This window comes from Limanda limanda, chromosome 15 (genome assembly GCF_963576545.1).
Source record: "Limanda limanda chromosome 15, fLimLim1.1, whole genome shotgun sequence".
Taxonomy (NCBI): domain Eukaryota; kingdom Metazoa; phylum Chordata; class Actinopteri; order Pleuronectiformes; family Pleuronectidae; genus Limanda; species Limanda limanda.
In genome coordinates this window covers 750,588-763,321 of record NC_083650.1, presented here as the reverse complement: position 1 = coordinate 763,321, position 12,734 = coordinate 750,588, and positions in this window count along the sequence as shown.

Genomic DNA, 12,734 nt, shown 5'->3' with positions numbered 1-12,734 from the left:
CAGTTTATATATTGCGATATAAATTTTATAAATGTATAAATGTAAATGTTAAGGAAGTGGGAGACTTACCTATCTCTCTTACCTACCTATCATCAAGCAGTGTTTTTATAGAAAAGCTTTCAGTACCCAGTTTGCCTATTTCTATAAAAAGCTCCCTCCTTCCTTTGGCATAGAGTGGACAACATATCAGAATATGTTGGACAGACTCCAGGACTCCACAGTTGTAACAGTTGCCTTCTCTGTGCATTCCCACAAGCACCAACCCACTTGCTAGTCCACAATGTCCGAGCCTTAACCTTGTCAATTTGAGTTCAGCTATTTGAGGCATAGATATTTTATTAACAGGTTTAACTGATGCTTGGATGTTCTATAACTTTCTTCCTCTGATGTCTCCATCCCACTTCCATATCTGATTCAGCCTTTGTCTGATGATGCTACAAAATTGCATCGTGCAATCCATGCTTCCCCGCCTCTCCAATTTAGAGACCATCATTAAGATCTCCCCATATCTGGCCGAGCTCTGTTCCCTTTCCCAAGGTTTTCAGGATTTCTGTACATCCTCTTACTGTGTGTCATTCCCAATAATCTCTCACCATGTTCGCTGCAACACAACAAGTGATGAGATTTTGCTCCTTGTCACTTCCTTATTCCAATGCCAAGAGGATGGCCTACGCCGGCGCACTTTCGAGGAGGAAGAACCAAGATCTACTGTTATAAAATAGACAGGCACTGGCTGTTTGCCGCGCTCTGACACGACTCGAGACTGTCCGGTACTGCTAGAGGACCGGGCAGTGGGTTGGATGCCCATTGCTTGGCTGATTCATACCTGTTCATAGCTTTCTAAATAAATACTTGATTGAACCAAACCATTGGATCGGCTCTTCTCATATTTAGGATAAACAAACATGCCTGACAGTATCTATCAGATTATCGTCTTGTAGTTGTTGTTCTCAGTTGATCTCAACCAGGGTGTTTTCATTCCGCAACAAAAATGCATAGTTGTAAATGTTGTAGTTCTAGCACACAGCCAGGGAGCTGCTTAAAGTCTGGCAGACCAAATATGGAGTATATCAACCCAGGTAACATGGTGAAAAATATATATGATATTTTCATCCCAAAACTGTCCAATAAACAGATTTTTCAATGTGTTGTAAATACTGTTATTTGGTTGATGTTCCCAGTTACAAGCAGCATCTAATGATCTTCTGATGGTCCAGGGCGAGGGTTCCTCACATGTGGCCTTTTCTGAGGTTTCTACATTTTTCCTATTTTAAAAGTTATTTGGGTCATTTTTCTCTTGTTTAGAGTTGAGGACACAAGATGTCCAACAAATTTTGATTTTTGAATATGGGCTATATAAAATAATATTTGATTGATTGATCGATGATTTAAATATCTTCATCTGCTGAGGAACATCATGTGACATGATTGAAAGTTCCCCAAAACTATAAGGAGAACCTTGAAGTGAGATTGTAAATGACTGTTTTCAGTTTTTGTTCTACATATACTTCATATTCATATTTAGACAAAGCAGCAGCAAAGTGGAACATTTTTTAATGATCATCAGGAGATCATTGTGTGGGTTGTGTGGGCACCTCAATGATTTAAAATAAACTCAATAACTAGATTCCATAAACATTATGTAACAATTTACTGACATAGTGAAGCTGTGACTTGCAGTTGCTGCAGCTTAGGGTCATGACATCTTTCAACTGCTGTCAACATCTTTTGAAGTATTGTGAACTAAACCATTTCATTAGTTGTTGGCTCTGCAAGTTATTGAGTGGGAGTGTTTAAGAATAACTAACCTTTGGAGCATTGACCAAGACAATCACATAGAGTTTCTGTGATTTTATTGCTGGCATCAATATTTGGGCACATTCCTCTTGGATACACACCGTTAGAACAACATTTAACAATGTCTTCAACTAACAAACACTCACTCTGCATTAATTACTGTGTGGAACCTGAAATATAACAATATAGGGCTCCAACAAACATTCACTGATAGTTATTTTCAAAAGCAGCCATACAAAGAATACTGTTATCAGTAGCCTCACATTGAACACAACAGCAGGATGAATCACTTCATATCTTTTCTGCATGTGAATGTAACACCACACAAGTTAACTGACAGAGAAGAAAATTAACAACTTGGCTGAAAGTTATTGAAGAAAACCGGAATACATTCAGTGTCCTTTCACAAGCTGAAGTCAGCATTAATGATAATATATATATATATATACACCCTGTTCCATCATTTATAGTGAAGTCAAAAATAAATGGACTCACTTTTCACATTAAAGAAACTGATAACTGAAGCTCCACATGTTGAGTGAATTCATGGTTCCATATTTGAAATGTTTATTTCCTTGTTAAAAAAAAACTTTACAGCTTTAAACCTGAAGATGAAACATTAAGTCTCCATGATTGAGTTTCACCAAGCAGCAGGAAGGCTGCACACTCAGCTGCCTTGTTGTCCCTTCAGCTCACTTCGTTTAAGTTTAACAGTGTTCATGTTTGCTCCTCACTTTCTGCTTCAACAGTGAATCCCAGAGTGGTTTACTTGCTGTGACTTTCTCGCCTCTGTAACCATCTGATGTAAAGATGAGAAGCAAAGCTAGATGAACTTTTCCACCGCATACCACAAAGTGTGATTAACTCGTTTTGTATTTATTTATTTATGTATGTTTTTCAATCACTACAGTAGTGTCATTAGTGCTTCAGTAAGCAGCACTGAGGCTGATATATTCTGTATGACATTATCACCACGTACACAGATGTCTTAATAAAGTAGGTGTGAAAGTGCAGTGACTATAAAAACCTGAAACTGAGGGAGGTTTTCAATTGAGCATGGAATTAGATTATTATTAGATTATTTCTTACATCATCATTGGTGAATAACACATTAAACCTCTGCTAGTGCCCTCTAGAGGCTGCAATGTTCTTTTGACCAGACACTAAATAGTGAGGTGTGAGGCTGACACCAGCAGTTCATGATGCAGCTGTTCTTTGAGTCATTTCTTTTCCTGAGGCTGATTCTAAAAGAAAAACTATGGATTTAATAAAATACAGCAGCCCTGACACTGAAGTAATGGTGTCATGCTCCATCTGCTCCACTGGCAGATGTTCTTTTAGGCACATGATACAGCAGATCACTAGAATTTTTTTGCTGTGGGCCACTTTAAAAAGGACATGTCATCTGTGACCCCCTGGTATCTCAATCTTGATTTGTCACTGATGTTCAACTCATCCATGACAATTGAAAGCAGAGAGATGCCACTGCCTAATTTGCCCAAGGCTATCTCTCTACAGCCAATACCTTAGCTCTTGCTCAGGAACCAGAAACATCTCATTTGTGATGATTGCCAACACGAGTGTATAAACACCAGATTTTACACTGTATCTCAGGGGAAAGTGATACCTGGCAAAATCATTGATTCATCATTCATCAACAGATGAAAGAAAACAGAACTTCAATATGACTTCGATTTTAACATTGAAGACTGAGTGACAAGCAATCTGATACAGTTATTTGTCGAAATAATCTGATTATGTTGTGTTTGATCTCAGATTTATATGACAACCAAATCCACAACCCTCAGCAACAATATCTATCAGGCAAAATTTAAGACAGACACTCAAATGAAACATCCTCAATGTAATGACACCTGTTTGAGATTGTAGAGTGGAACATATAGATACACAATTGACAGTTGACACATTTAACTGTAGCTTTCACATAGTTCCAGTTTCTTTGTTTTCTAGAATTGGAAGCTACCTACATTACTACAGGGTTGAAGCACTATTAAATTTGATCTTTCAACATTTTGACGTACAAAGCAGCAATTCTCTAAATTAACCCACTATTATATATAAGATTTAATGTTAACACTTTAAAACATCTGTATCATATGTTCTTTTTACGTCTGTTTATTCGCTTTCCCATATCAGAATCTACATCAACTCTAGCTCACTGAACACAGCCACCTGCAATTATTTGATCTCTTACTGTTGGACAGAAACTGCAAGCAAAGTGTGTACCATTTTCAAAGAGGTTGATCCTTAAATTTTTTCGAATGTACTTGATTTTTTTTAATAATCTATCAAAAACCTAAATTAATCTAGATGGAAATTAAATTGTTTTGTTTTTGTTAAGATTTTTTGGAGAATTTTAAAGACTTTTTGGCTTTAGTACATTTTAACACATTAATTAAATTCACTTGAAAAAGTTATACACAAATCAAATACCAGTACATCCAATATTACCATCACCACAGCTAATCCCATAATTTCTTTAGGCTTATAAAACAATAAAGAAACAATGCAGTATGGGACTTCAACGTCTACTGGAGTAGGCGACGTAGCTGATGTTAATTTCTTTTCAAACAAAGTTTGTACACAAGAATCTAGACATTTGACTTTTGAACATGAACAACACAGAAGGAGATTCTCCCGTCAGATGTGTTCATAACATAAGGAAAATCTTCGGCAAATTCAGGTGAGGGGAAGTGCAGGAGGCAGGACATAACATACTGTTTATTCTGCTGCTGAGATCACTTGCTTTTATTTACTGCACATCGTCGCCCCTTCTTATTGATATGCTCGTCAGCATCTTGCACCTGTATGGATCCTCTTTTTCATCCAGAGGTATTTGTATTCTTTTTAGTGTTTCCAGTTTTGCGTCTATCACATGTCAGAAATGTCATCATCACACATAGTCTCTTGCTGTGAATTCTCCAGACATCCTGCTGTTTTCTCTCATACACATCTGAGTTAGTTGGAGTTTTTCCTGCCAGCACCCGGGTCTAAACTCTGGAAGACTGTCTGGAGCAGCTAACTTGGATTTGTGTTCTCACATACAGCCCCTCCGATTAATTTCAGGAGATTATCTGGGGTTCTGTGCAGGTCAAATTGAGTGTATGTCCACTCTATGCTTCTGTTCCACTTCCCTACACTCGCTAACATTAGCTCAAAAAGGAAGTCTGTAACACGAACAAACACAAACGATATTACTCCTTTTTTCGGATAAAAATGAAGTCAGACCTATGTACACACTTTGTTCTAGTACTATGTCAGAGCCAGAGAGTAAAATATAGTTCATAGTAAATCTATAATAACATCAACATGATGCAGGTCAATCAGGTTAAACGGATAGTTCACCCACAAATGAAAATTCACTCTACTCATTGTTATGGTAGTTTTCTGGAAGCTGGTGAAAGGAGAACTCAGGCAGCAGCTGATGTCTTATGCAGAAGACTCTCAGAACTGAGTCTAAATGGGTTTTGTTGTGTTAATGGAATATTAATTCATCCATATTTGCTTAATATATTTAGCAATTTTACCCTGAGGTGTGCATAAACTAAAGGCTATGAACTTCTGTTTAAGAAACTTGAAATTATGATCGTATCGGCCATACGTTACATGAAGCATGTAATTATCGGTTACGGACAGAAAAATCAATATCGTGCATTACATTACATTACATGTCATTTGGCTGACGCTTTTGTCCAAAGTGACTTACAATAAATACACTCAACATTTATGTGCATCCCTAGTGTTTCGATTCTTCAGACATGAAAAAAACATAAAATGCCTCCATACTGCTCCTGTGTAGTAAGTAATCCAAGTGTCCGCAAACCCTGACATTCAAATTCCACTCGAAATAGGGTCATTTTCACCATGTTGTAACCTTACATTTCATCTGATATCCCCCTCTGGAGCGCGTTCGCACGTGGATCACAGGGGACATTTAGGCTGAAAACATGGTGTAAATGACAATTTTCAAGTTGTATTTGAGTTGAATTTTCCTTTTTGGGTGAACTATCCCTTTAAGTCTTGTAAAGGGGTGACGGCTATCAGAATTCTTTAGTATCCCTGTCAGTCTCTATGCCGCCCCTCTCTGTGTGCCTGTCATTCAAGGTGCTGCATGTGAGTTCCAGTGTAAAATGCCAGGTCTTGACGTTGTGACCTAGAATGTCTCTCATCTGCAGACTCAATTATTCCCATTCAAAACTCAACACATTCTGGTGGTTATAGATACATAAACTGGCAATGCCATCCAGGGCTGAATTTCTTTCTCAGTCTGAGCATCACGTTACTGTTTTGGACGATTCTTGTTTGAGCCTTTGGGGGTTAACAGGCAACAAGTGAGAGCTCGAGCAGTGTGATTGTTTTGTTTTGATTGATTGTTTTCTGAATATTACACATAAAACATTTAAAATGTCCCAGTATTGTTTTGGCTTACTGTGTTGTATATTAAAAAAAAAAAAGGCTTTAGATTGATGGTGCCCCTGTATGCTCATACAGAAAAGAAGAAAATACTGTCTCTACACATCCAAAACAAAAACTGATAATGAAAATCATTGCATTGCTGTACCAAGCCAAGAGAGTTTAAATCATGCTTGTGAAATACAATCATATGTAACTACTTACATTTGTTCATCATTTACTCATTAAGTCATCATGTTTCCATGTTCTGACAACACAGATTAATTTATCCCTTACTTTTTCTTTTATTATTATTTTCTTTGTTTGTGAGGTTGTAGACTGGTCTATGAGGGATTAGTGTTAGGTTTAGCTAAGGAATTGTCAATGGCTCCTCCTGCCAGGTGTCTACTGATGTGTCACTGTCTGTCACTCAAAAGCCAAGCCACCATGGGGAGCCCCAGTCAGCAGGGGGAGGTATACCAAAACCTATATCCTGAATTGTATCACTGTAAAACATATTATTTCCCAACCCATATATTGCTAATGATATTTGTCGTGTTTAATGCAGGACTGTTGTATCAGATTGCTTTGCACTGTACAGGTGTTTTTTCTGGTACCAATCCCCTGGAGGTAATTGATCTTATACACCCACGCAGGGAAAGATCATCATTTGTTTTGAAAAATCTAAACAAATGACAGCTCATTAGTGTTTCATTAGTTCCCTTTTCAGAACTCTGTCTTCTGATTTCAGTGAATAAAATAATAATAAAATGACCAGACACCATTAAATGTGGACCTGCATCAGTGATCTTGTATGATCTTGTATGCAGATCCATCTTCCATACACCTTCAGATCAGATGAGTGACATTTGAGGCTGAGGCTATGAGTAGCCATACAGGCCACTAAACACAGTGTTCAGGTCCCATAAGTCACTAAGCCAGTTAGTCAGTCGATAGCTGTAGTGGTGCGAGTAAAGCAGGTTCGAATGGAGCCTATCATTCTGCTCCTCTTTCTCTGACAGCCGGTGGTCCCACTCTGCCGGGAGGTGTTAGTATTCTGGCGTGACAGCTTGGCAGCCCGACTCGCTGTCTCCTTGATCTGCAGCTCCAGGTGTCTCTGGATGGCTATACCCAACTCCTCAGGGTCCACAGAGGCTCCATACACCTCCCATGTCATCCCTTCTGCATCCCACTTCACCTCCTTCACTGGGGACTTACCATCTATTTTCTTGCCTGCATCACTGTCAGTGTTTGTCAGTGATGGAGTGTTGCTGCAGGAGGTCTCACTTCTGCTCTCCTCTGCCAAACAGATTTGGGGGAACACATGAGGTGTGACAGGGTGTCCTGTCTGCACCCCAATATCCCTCAGCTCTCTCGGGGTTGTCAGTGTCCCGATGTCCCGGGTCATGGTTCTCACATGGCCAATGGGACTGCTGCAGCAATCCTCTCCTCTGAAGTGTTTTTGGCATGGTGGCCCAGCACCAGGAGGCAATGAGCTGATCCAAGAACAGTTGAAGTCGCAGCATCGCAGCAGATGTTTGACATCCAGGCCTGTCTCACTGACAGAGGAGATGAGGCGAGGCAGGCCGAGGTGGGTTGTCACTGAAGGAGGTGCTGTGGCTCGCTGCATGTCACTGCTTGGTTCTATGCCTGTCAAGTGTGGCAGCAGCTGGGAGGGGGCTGGGATGAACTTGGGATGGCAGTAGGCAGAAAATGTGTCTTCAAAATTGGCATGATGGATGTAGGAGCCATAACAGAGTTCCTTGTCACATTTGGGAAGAAGGTGGCACTTTTCTTCATTGCCCTCCATGTTGACTTCTGCATTAGTGGATAAAACACAGACACACTTGCTCTGAGTCTGCTGAACATCACTCTCTCCACTACTGGTCCCTCTGCAAAGAGTGGTGACAATGTTGCAATGTTGCAGCTGCATGGGTTGCTTGCAGGCTAAAGTGCATTGACTCTCAACATCTTGGATCCTCTTATCTGCTCCATGGTAAACAAGTTCAAAAATGCCACTATCTGGTACCTGGGGAGGTACTGCAACTTTAACCAGAGGGAAAGTATCCGAGTGGCTCCTGTGAACAGGCAAAGAGGCTGGCTTTATACTCTGTAGAGTCCTGTTGGCCGGAGGGGGGTCATCAGTTGTATTCTCTAATATCTTGTGGTTATATGAGGATGTATATTTGTTAGCCACATTAGGAGGAGTTACTGAATCCCAGGGGGTTACACAGTGTTTGAAGGGGTTTCGTTCCTGTTCACCAGGCTCTCTGCTGACCTTCACACTGCTGCAGTTAGTTCCTCTGATCGCAGGAGTTGCTGGACAGATCTTACTCAAAGACTCCTCTGGCTCCTCCGGGCAGACATGGCCTGGCTGCCCAGCTAGTTTGGAGGGTTTTATTGACTGTGAGGAGGCATCAAAGAGGGTCTGACCAGAGAGAGATGATTCCATGGAAACACTTCCCCCTTGTTGGTACTGCTCCATCACAGCATGCCCTGCCTCTGCCATCAAAGACCTTTAAGAAGAAATAAAACTCAATTTGTGAATGATTTACACTTGATCCGCTCAGACACAACACACATAGAAAACAGATATTGCCAAGACAATGTTTAATGACAGCTTGACCCCCAAATTCAAAATAACTAAAGCTTTACACACCTCTACACTGAACATAATTTAAATATATTTAATTCCCTCTACTCATGCTGCTCGTCTACAAACTGTGCACCTGTGGAACATGTTTCAATAAACAATGGGGACCCCAGGGCTAAAATGAGTGACTGGCCCCCATTCTTCCCTTTCCCTGTGTGCCATTTCTAACTGGCCTCTGCTGGTTTATTCTTCAGGTCCAGGCTTGTTGAGTGGTAGGTTTATTAAACACAGATGAAAAATTATGTGTGTCTGATGATGGCCCATTATTCACCAAAGCTAAACAAAGAATATATTCAACACAAACTGGCAGAGTCAGGCCAGATTATTAGACTGAAGTTACTCTTTTAATTCATGTGACGATAAACAAATCTGTGTTTTGATACTCGGAATTATATAAGTATTAATCTTTCGTCACAATGCCACAGCTATATTAAGATCCATCAGTTATAACACTCGCAAGGGAACTGGAGCCGATCTCAGTTGACATTGGTCTTAAGATTTCCTCAACTTTATAAATTAACACATGAAATTAGACATGCTTTCCCTTTTGTGACAAGTGGCCTGATTTAAGTGAGTAAACTAATCCAATACCACTGAGTTCATGATGAAAGATGATTAAATTAATGAAAGGCTACATTTGCGGTGGCATGCATGTGCAGCTCTGAGTTCTTTTCCAATTAAGATTAAGAGTGAAGTCTGAAACAGTGAGGCTGGTTTGTCTCTGTATATCAGCCCTGTGTTAAGTGTGACAGACTGGTGACCTGTCCAGGGTACACGACGCCTTCTCCCATAATTTCAGCTTGGCTCCAGCCCCCCCATGACCATAAAAGAATAAGCAGTATAGAATGGAAGGATGGATGGACTGACGCCTACATGGATATGCTGCTATTTGTTGGGTTCACTACACAAATGAGTTATATTTGATGAGAAAAGTAAAACAATTGAAGCGTATGTGCTTGTATGATTATGTAATGCTGAGGACTGCCATATGCACTCAGACAAAAGCTGCCTTTCTCCAAACCACATTAAAGTTGCAGCTGTTAACAGGTCATCCGTTGGGCCGAACACAAAACAAGTGGCTTGATCCCATCTGAATCCTCTGAAACAACATACACATCTCAAAACCATTTGTACAACTGAATGTATCTTCACATGCAGCATTGACCTCAGACAAGCTGTAGAACCTTTGGGATATATCATGACCAGAAAGAGGAAAAGGGTGCAGTATACTGATTGAGACTGCAGAGCTTTGCTCCATGCCATTGTATATCAAGTTTCACTCATGGTGAGTGACATAGTCCAAACTTAACAGGTTAGACTCATCGAAGCATCTTTCAGATGTCGCCAACACATCACATGTCAATCTCAGCTTCATTGGCTCATTTCCTCCAACACACCAACTGCATGGGTTTCAATCCAATTTGAAGAATAGTTCACGATTTTTGGAATTGATTTAATTCATTGTTATATCAGTCTTGATGTAGTTAACCTAGCACAACAGAGACTGGACACAATGGCTCTGTCAGTGCATACACACACTTATCAAAACCTCTCAACAGCTCTAAGGCTGATTACTGAACATACTGTGTCTCAACACAAACATAACACTGGCACCGTGTGGTCCATTCTCCCCTGAAGACGTAACACTGCTCAGAGGATGTGTTCTAACCTCTTGTCTTGTAAACACAATGACGAACAAAGCAAGAGACATTCAGCAACAGCTGCTTGTTTGGAGGCAAAGGAAACTTACAAGGCACTTGTGCTGTCATAATTTCAACCTGAATATTCCAAGTTTTAGTCACATTCTGTGTCAGATGCCACCTTGATTGGATTAACCTCTACATTTTGGTGTACAAGTTTAGAATACAAATTTGGATTTATCTAATTCTAGAACCAGAGCTGTGGAAATTTATCAGGTTCTGGCTCATTAAAGAAAACTGTGTCTGTTGCTGCTAAAATAACCCCATGAGGTGAGCTGAACCCCCTTGAACCAGGCTACATCACACCCCTCTGCACATTATTGTCACAATCAGATTCTACTTCTACACCAGGCCACAACAAGCAGATGCAATACGAGTTTCATACATGCACACCTACACAGGACAAGATCAGTGTATTTGTCAGGTTATAAATATTTTTAATTTACTAGCTTACCTTTCACAGTAATCTCCTTGCTGCTGACGCGCAGTCCTGCCATCTTTCATCTCTCTTGCAGATGAGTGGAGTGATGGATGCAGTTCCTTAGAAAGCCTTCATCAACCTCCTCCTCTCTCTTCCACAGGTGACCTCTCCCTCCCGCTCTGTCTTTAACTCCACCGCATTCAGCTCGTTGCCTGAGATCCTTCTTTTCTCTCCTCCACAGCCTCCTCTACATGCCCTCCTTTGTCTCAGCAGCCCCCGGCTGTGCACAAGATGGAGGAGACCTTGAGATAATCCTCTTCTACATCAGATTAAAAATGTGAGGATGCAATCTTCAAATCCCTGTTCTGCAAGAGAGAGACAAGCTGGTTATTGGTTGGCTTACCCAGCTGTAGTGGGAGACGGATGAAGGGGGAGGGGGAATGATGATGAAAGGAGATAGTCAGGCAGCAAGCGTCATTGTCCCTCCACCTGGTGAGAGGAGAACAGGGCTGATGCATGCATGAATGAGTGGAGTACAAATAAAATAAAGAAAACATCTATGTATCTATGTTTTTGGCTCTGTTCTCCATCCTTATGTTTTTGCATCACTCACACACACACTCAGCTCCATTCTGACCCCAGTTACTGCTTTACTTTCCCAATCTCTGTCATTCTGTTGCTCAACCTCTCTGCCACCCTCCCACAACACTAACCCAATCTCTATCACTATTACTGTTGCTATGGAAACCACAATACTCAGTGGGCCAGTGTGTTTTTCAGGAGACAATGAGCAACAGACAACCAAAACAGCTGGGACGTGCTCATGTTTGTGGTTGACTCAGCTGCACACAGCGACTTACTGCTTCTCCTTTCCACTTCCACTGTGTGTCAGGAAACATGGAGGACATGATGATGACATGATAACAGACGCCTGGCATGAACGCACAGTGTGGAGCTGCTGTGATGTCACCCACAGCTTTGTGACTGAGCATGATGATGCCTGAACATTAGGTTTAACACCAGCTGCTTCACTGGAGAAGTGGAAATCTCAGAGTGGTCAAATTGGAGAAAGGCTGATAACCTGCGGGTGTCCTCGGTTCAATTATTTGGAACAGCCTGACAAGGAATGCTGATTGTCTTAAAGCTTTGTGCCACAGTCCAAATGAAATTCATGCATACACTTCATGTCGCTATGGAGCAGGTCGCAAACTGATGCAGAGCTCTCCACTGTCCATCAGTGCTGAGAGAGGAGCTCATTCAGGAAATGTGTTAATTTTTATAACAGCATGAGAAGGAGACTGCTGAGTGTTAGGACAGAGATAGATTTGATGACATTTGAAAGTTTCATTAACATATTTGTGGACAGCCATTACCCTAATGACCATGTTATCTCCTGCAGTCTTATCCACAGCCGTCAGTACAGTACTGTTCTGACATTTAAACAACTGATAGGACTCTCAGCATCATAACCCTTTTTTTCATACACTCAGATCATGTTGACTATTCAAGACGGTGGCAACACCACAGTTTCCTTGCAAGAATCTTGGTGGGTGTTGGATCTTTGGATTAACAGTTTGATGAAAACCAACATGGCTCTGAAGTGACTGGTAGACTGTGTGGTTAAGGAGATAATGAAGAAATTGTGTAAAAAAAATAATTTTAGGATTTCCATTGAACATGTACACATTGCTATTCCAGCTTTGACTTATCCTGGTTTTAATCATATTCAGCATATAACATGCATGAGATG